Here is a 6,471-nt window from a genome sequence, read left to right on the forward strand (position 1 = left end):
TACCAAAATAATAGCTGGATAGTGTGGTGAGATCTCCGATGACTACCAATCTGAGCAGGCTTCGAAATCACTATAAAACATGAAAAAGTAAACAGAGTAAGCTATAAAGCTTAGTAAGCTCGTATAGTTAATAAATGATAGCTTGATAGTGTGATGAAATCTCTGGCGACTCCCAAATCCAAGCAAGCTTTGATATTCACTATAAAACATGGAAAAATAAATAGAGTAAGCTATAAAGCTTAGTAAGCTCGTATGCTAAGTAAGTAAAACTTACCAACCAACAATTCAATAACATAAACTTCATATAATGCAATTCAAATTTGATCCAAACTTAACACATATATTCAATCTAAAGATTAAAAACAATTTCCATCAATTTCTTCGATTTCATGATTGTATAGTTTACGTACATACCTGTATAAGCTCGTGTCAATCTCATACTCATCCATATCTTTAATATACCTATTGAACCATTTGGAATAATATTGGATACTCGAGAATCTCGCACCCTAAGTGCCAATACATAGCCGAAGCTATCTCAATCTCATATCTCATATAATGCTCACTCTCAAGCTACACAGTATTGCTCACACAAGCTGACGAGAATTCGTAACACATACCGGATAACTCAGCCACCGGTAGGACATACGGATTAGCACCCAAATCACATAACCCCTAATGACATGTCATTTGTATCCTAATCTATTCCTAAAGTTCAACTGGGATTTCACATTGCCGAATCTTCGTCGAACATATCTGTAAGGTCATATACACAATTAATTCAATAATAAAACATTTAAAACACAATTATATAAATGCTTATTAACATACGAACTTACCTCGATTCACAAAAACGACGAAATGAATCGACTAGTCTGACACTTTTTTTCCCCTGATCTAGATCCGAACTTCGTTTTTCTTGATCTATATAATATCAAATTTAACTCATTTAATTATCAATCTATTTAGTCCTTTACAATTTAGTCAACTTTACACTTTCGCCCCTAATATTTCAATTTCTTTACAATTTAGTCCTTAACTCATAAAAATAAAAATTCATGCAATTAGATCCCTACCCATGCTAGTCGTATTTCCCTTATTAACATAGCAGCCATACTTTTCATTTATTTTACAATTTAACCATGAATTTTCACATTTTACAAATAAATCCCTAATTGCTAATTTTATCAAAAATCACTTAACAAATGTTGTTTATCTAACAACAACCATTCATTTTCTATTATCAAACATCAAAATACACACATATTCATCAATGGAAAAACCTAAAACTTTAACAATTTTGCAAAATAATCCCTGGGCTAGCTAGATTAAGCTGTAATGATCTCAAAAACATAGAAATCATTAAAAACGGGACAAAATACATACCTAATAAGGGAAATTAGGGTTGCCAAATATTTAAGCTTCAACAATGGCTTCTCCCCTTCTAAAATTGGTTGAAGAACATAAAAAGATGATGACTTTTAATTTGTTTTATTTATTATAACCTTAATTACCAATTACCAAAATTAACCTTAAAAATATCACAAATTTCAAAATTACCAAGACATTATCATCCACTAACAAATTGATGGGCTATTTACCACATAAGGACCTCTAATTTAAGGTTCCATAGCAATTGACACCTTTAACTATTAGAACACCACTTTTGCATTTTATAAGATTTAGTCCTTTTTATCAAATTGAACAAGCAATTGATAAAATTTTTTAACGAAATTTTCACACAATCATACTATCATATTGTAGACCTTAAAATAATAATAAAATAATTATTTTGACTTTGGATTTGTGGTCCCGAAACCACTATTCTAATTTGACTAAAAATGGGCTGTTACACACAAGCAAGTTATCCTTGAGCTCGGTGACTGGGTTTGGGTCTATATGAGAAAAGAATGATATCTGACTAAACGGAAGAAAAAATTAAATCCACGTGGTGATGGACATTTTCAAGACTCAAGTGCATTAATGACAATGCATACCAAAACGATCTTCCCGGTAAGTATAATGTTTAGTGCCACTTTTAATGTCGTTGACCTTTCTCCTTTTGATATTACAGATTCGAGGACGAATCCTTCTGTGGAAAGGGGACTGATATGAGTAGCTCGGTCTAATTTAAAGGCCATAATAGAGATGGGCTTAGTTTCTCTCAAGGCCCAATCACGAGATCCAAATCTTTCTTCCTTGAGTCAAACAAATTGAATTCATTTCGCGTCCGCCTTTAATCCCTATCACAAAGGAAAATCAACTAACTGATTGTACACATCAAAGCTTCATCCCTTACATTCTTCCTTATTAAAAGTTTTCATGCTTCCACAGAAAGGAACCTAAAATAAGTCAAAAGAATGGTGAAGCAGGTTAGGAAAATCATAATGTTCCTCACATTCTTTTTCTCTTATTGCTGAATCTAATCCTAAAGCTCTCACACACTCGACTCTTTTTAGACATTTTCTCTTTTTTTCTCTTAATATTTTTCTCTTTCTCTCTAATTTTTACCACCTCATTTTCAGAAGTTTTGGTTTCTCCACTCTCGATTTCTTTTTCGCTCACACTTTTGTCACTCATTTTCAATGTTTCACTTTATTTTGAAGTATTTCTCGTACGTTCATCCTTCATTTGAATCTGGTCTTCATACATTTGCTTTGGCGTTATTGGAGCAAGTGTAATGGACTTGCCATCAAAATTGAAGGTATATCGATTGGTGTAACCATCATGCATCACTTTCTGATCGTATTGCCACGACCTTCTAAGCAAGATATGCCTGGCATGCATCGAAACAACATCGTATAAAGTTTTATCAGTATACTTACCAATCGAAACTAATACTTCCTTCATCACTTTAATCTCTCCATCATCGTTGAGCCATTGAAGCTTATATGGTTGTGGATGCTTCATAGTTGGCAAACCTAACTTCTAGACCAAAACTGAACTAGCCACGTTATGCAACTCCCACCATCAATAATCATACTGCACAATTTTCCATTGATGTGGAAACTAGTGTGAAATATGTTTTCATGTTGTTGCCCATCTTCTTTTGATTGAATGGCTAAACTACTCTTGATAACAAGGAGCTCTCATTCAACGAAAAATTCTATATCGCTTGATTCTTCGTTTGGTGGAATTGGCTCTTGCTCGAGTTCTTCTTCTGACACAATCTCACCACTATCCTTAAGAATCATCGTGCTTCGGTTAGGAAATTGGCTAATGATATGACCATGTCCCAAGCACTTGAAACACTTCACATCACGAGATTGGCCTTACTACACTTTATTCTCTCCCTTTTCATTTGAACATAAGGCTTATTAACTTTAGATACTTTGGATGGATTTTTCACTTGGGGCATCACATTTTTTTTGTCGGCATTCGAATTCCACCGAGAAGATGACCCCGCATTATTCACAAGCTTCAATAAACCTTTCTGTTTAAGTTGTCTCTCCAGTTTGATATCCATATACACCCTATAGGTTAACTCCACATAATGTTGTAGTTCCACAATGTTGGCTATCTCATGATTTAGCCCAACAAAAAATCGACCCATGCTCACCTCTCAATCTTCATCAATGTTGGCTCAGAGTAGTTGTGACAGTTGAAGATCATCTCAATCTTTCTTTCCCACTCTAGATAGGCTTTAGGATTGTTCAACCCTTGGAATGGCGGAATTTGTTGCTTAGTACTTGATGTGATCCGGCCCGAGTAGTTGAGTCGAATTCACTTAGTTGCCCGATCGTAGTCGAGAGAGTTGTTCGAGCCTCGAATTTTTTAGTAATAGAAGTAAAAAAATAGAATAGGATAAGCGGAAGGTTTCAAGAAGTGTAGAATTAGCAATAGGTTCGGCTAAAGGTAGCAAAGATGGATGAAAGGTGTTAATTGGCATGTCCTAAGTCCGTGTCCTCCACACGGCTGAGATACACGACCATGTCTCTACCCGTGTGTTTACTACCATGCATACTAACTTGAACAATTCGGGTGCAGGGGACACACGACTGGAAACATGCCCATAGGGTTGGCCGTGTGTCTACCCATGTGGACAACTTTGAGGCTATTTTCCAAGCCCTCTTGTCACCCTCAACAACCCATACACACACTCATGTGACAATGGTGATTATCATGGCATAAATGGACTACTTAGACATCCATAACTTTAACTCATGCATGATAAATTTATGTCAAGTATACATAATTGGGACTCCATGACTTGTTAGGTTCATTCAATCCATCTATTTGCCTTTATCATATTATGACCATGCTAATTGACACCTTTTACCCATCAAGCATAAATTCCACATTTCATAATCCATTGTTAACCACCAATTAGGCACACACCACAAGAATAATAACACATATGTATTAATATTTAGGGATTTCAACCCCATAATCAATATGAGCCATAATTCTTGGCCATATACAAAATGGAATAATATACCAAAATGAGCCATCACTTTGGCTAACAAATATGACACATATAACAAAATACTAAGTCTCTTATACATGCAATACTTAAATGTATCAAGTCAAATATACCCCAAAAGAGTCGTTGATAGTGTGACTTGAACTCCGATGTCCACGATCCCCGAGCTAGCTTGGCGATGCTATAAGAAAGAGGAAAAAAGAGGGGGGTAAGCATATAGCTTAGTAAGTCGTGTGCAAATAATAAACAACTTAGGTCATGAAACTCATGGATTACATACACTATCAATTACCACTACATTATTATACTACACATAATGAACACATTGAGAATTGATAATAAATGTATTTGAACATTATACTATCTTACTTTTTCATACCGTACCAAATTTCCCAACATGAATCGAGTCCAAAACTCATGAGGTTTATGTACATACTTGTACCATGCATTATTACTCATTCTACCCCATATTCTTAATCATAATCTTGAATGGCCCGTTGAATTCCCTAGAATACTAAAAGACATTCGGAATCATCACACACCACATAAAATAACAAAGCCATGTCCCCGACATGGTCTTACATGGGTTTACATACCGATGCCATATCCCAAATATGGTCTTACGAAGTCTCATGTTGATGCTGATGCCATGTCCCAGACAAGGTCTTATACGAGACCTCATATCGATGCCATGTCCCAGACATGGTCTTACATGAAATCTCATATCAACGCCATATCCCATATATGGTTTTACATGAAATCACATACCGATTCCGATGCCATATCCCAAATATGGTCTTACACTGGCACACTTATCAATGCCGATGCCATGTCCCAGACATGATCTTACACTGGCTCTCATATCAACGTCGATGCCATGTCCTAGTCATGGTCTTACACTAGCTCTCATATCAACACCGATGCCATGTCCCAAACATGGTCTTACACTGGCTCTTATAAATCATGGTGTCATGATATCCGAATCCTATGCATTCCTTAGGGTCACTTGGGACTTTCGAGATATAAAACTATCACCAAACTTTCATTAAATTGTCACGAGCCAATTTTCATTAAGGCATACATACATATATCATAGAATATCAATTATTAAAAGCATTATAGTGGAATTGTTGAATTACTTACACACAACTTACCTCAGTGCAAAATATGACAATTTGCGATTTAATCCAGAACCTTGCCTTTTCCTTGGTCAAGGTCTATCCCTCGTCTTTCTTGATCTATAATAGCACATTTAGCTTATTTAATACATGTACTATTCAATTCAGTCCAAAAATCACGATATGGAAAAATTACAATTTTGCCCTTAAAATTTCATAAAATTATAAAAATTGCCCCTAGGCTCGTAAAATGAAAAGAACCCAATTTTCTCATTATTCAAGCCTAGCCTCATCATTTTCTCTCTTATACCAACCCACAATTTTCATTTATTCACACATTTACACATAGTTTTTACAACTTTTACAATTAGGTCTTTTTATCAATTTCACCAAAAAACACCTAGTAAAAGTTATTTATCACCCATCAAACTTTCAGATTCTTCCATTAAACAAGCATGTCATTCATGGGTATATTTTTGAACATGAACCCTAGCTCAAATTAAGGGTAGAAATAGCTAAATCGAGCTACGAGGATTTCAAAAATATAAAGAACATAAAAAACGGGGCTAGGATGCACTTACTTTTAAGCTTGAAGATGAAAGAAACCCTAGTTATGGCTTCCTTGTGATATTCGGCCAAGGGGGATGAAGATGAACACAAATTTTGACTATTTTTCCCTTTTAATTCTTTTAATAATCAATGGACCAAAATGCCCTACCATTAAAACTTTGATATTTTATCCCTCCTATGTCCATTTTTGTCCATAATGACATATAATGTCTAACTGCCAAATAAGGACTTCAAATTTCAAATCTCATCACAATTAAGCCCTTAAATCAACTAGAACACATGTTTTTCACTTATTGTAATTTAGTCCTAATAACTCAATTGGACACCTTATGAGTAAAATTTCTCATCGATATTTTCATA

The sequence above is a fragment of the Gossypium hirsutum genome, chromosome A03 (genome assembly GCF_007990345.1).
Source record: "Gossypium hirsutum isolate 1008001.06 chromosome A03, Gossypium_hirsutum_v2.1, whole genome shotgun sequence".
Lineage (NCBI taxonomy): Eukaryota > Viridiplantae > Streptophyta > Magnoliopsida > Malvales > Malvaceae > Gossypium > Gossypium hirsutum.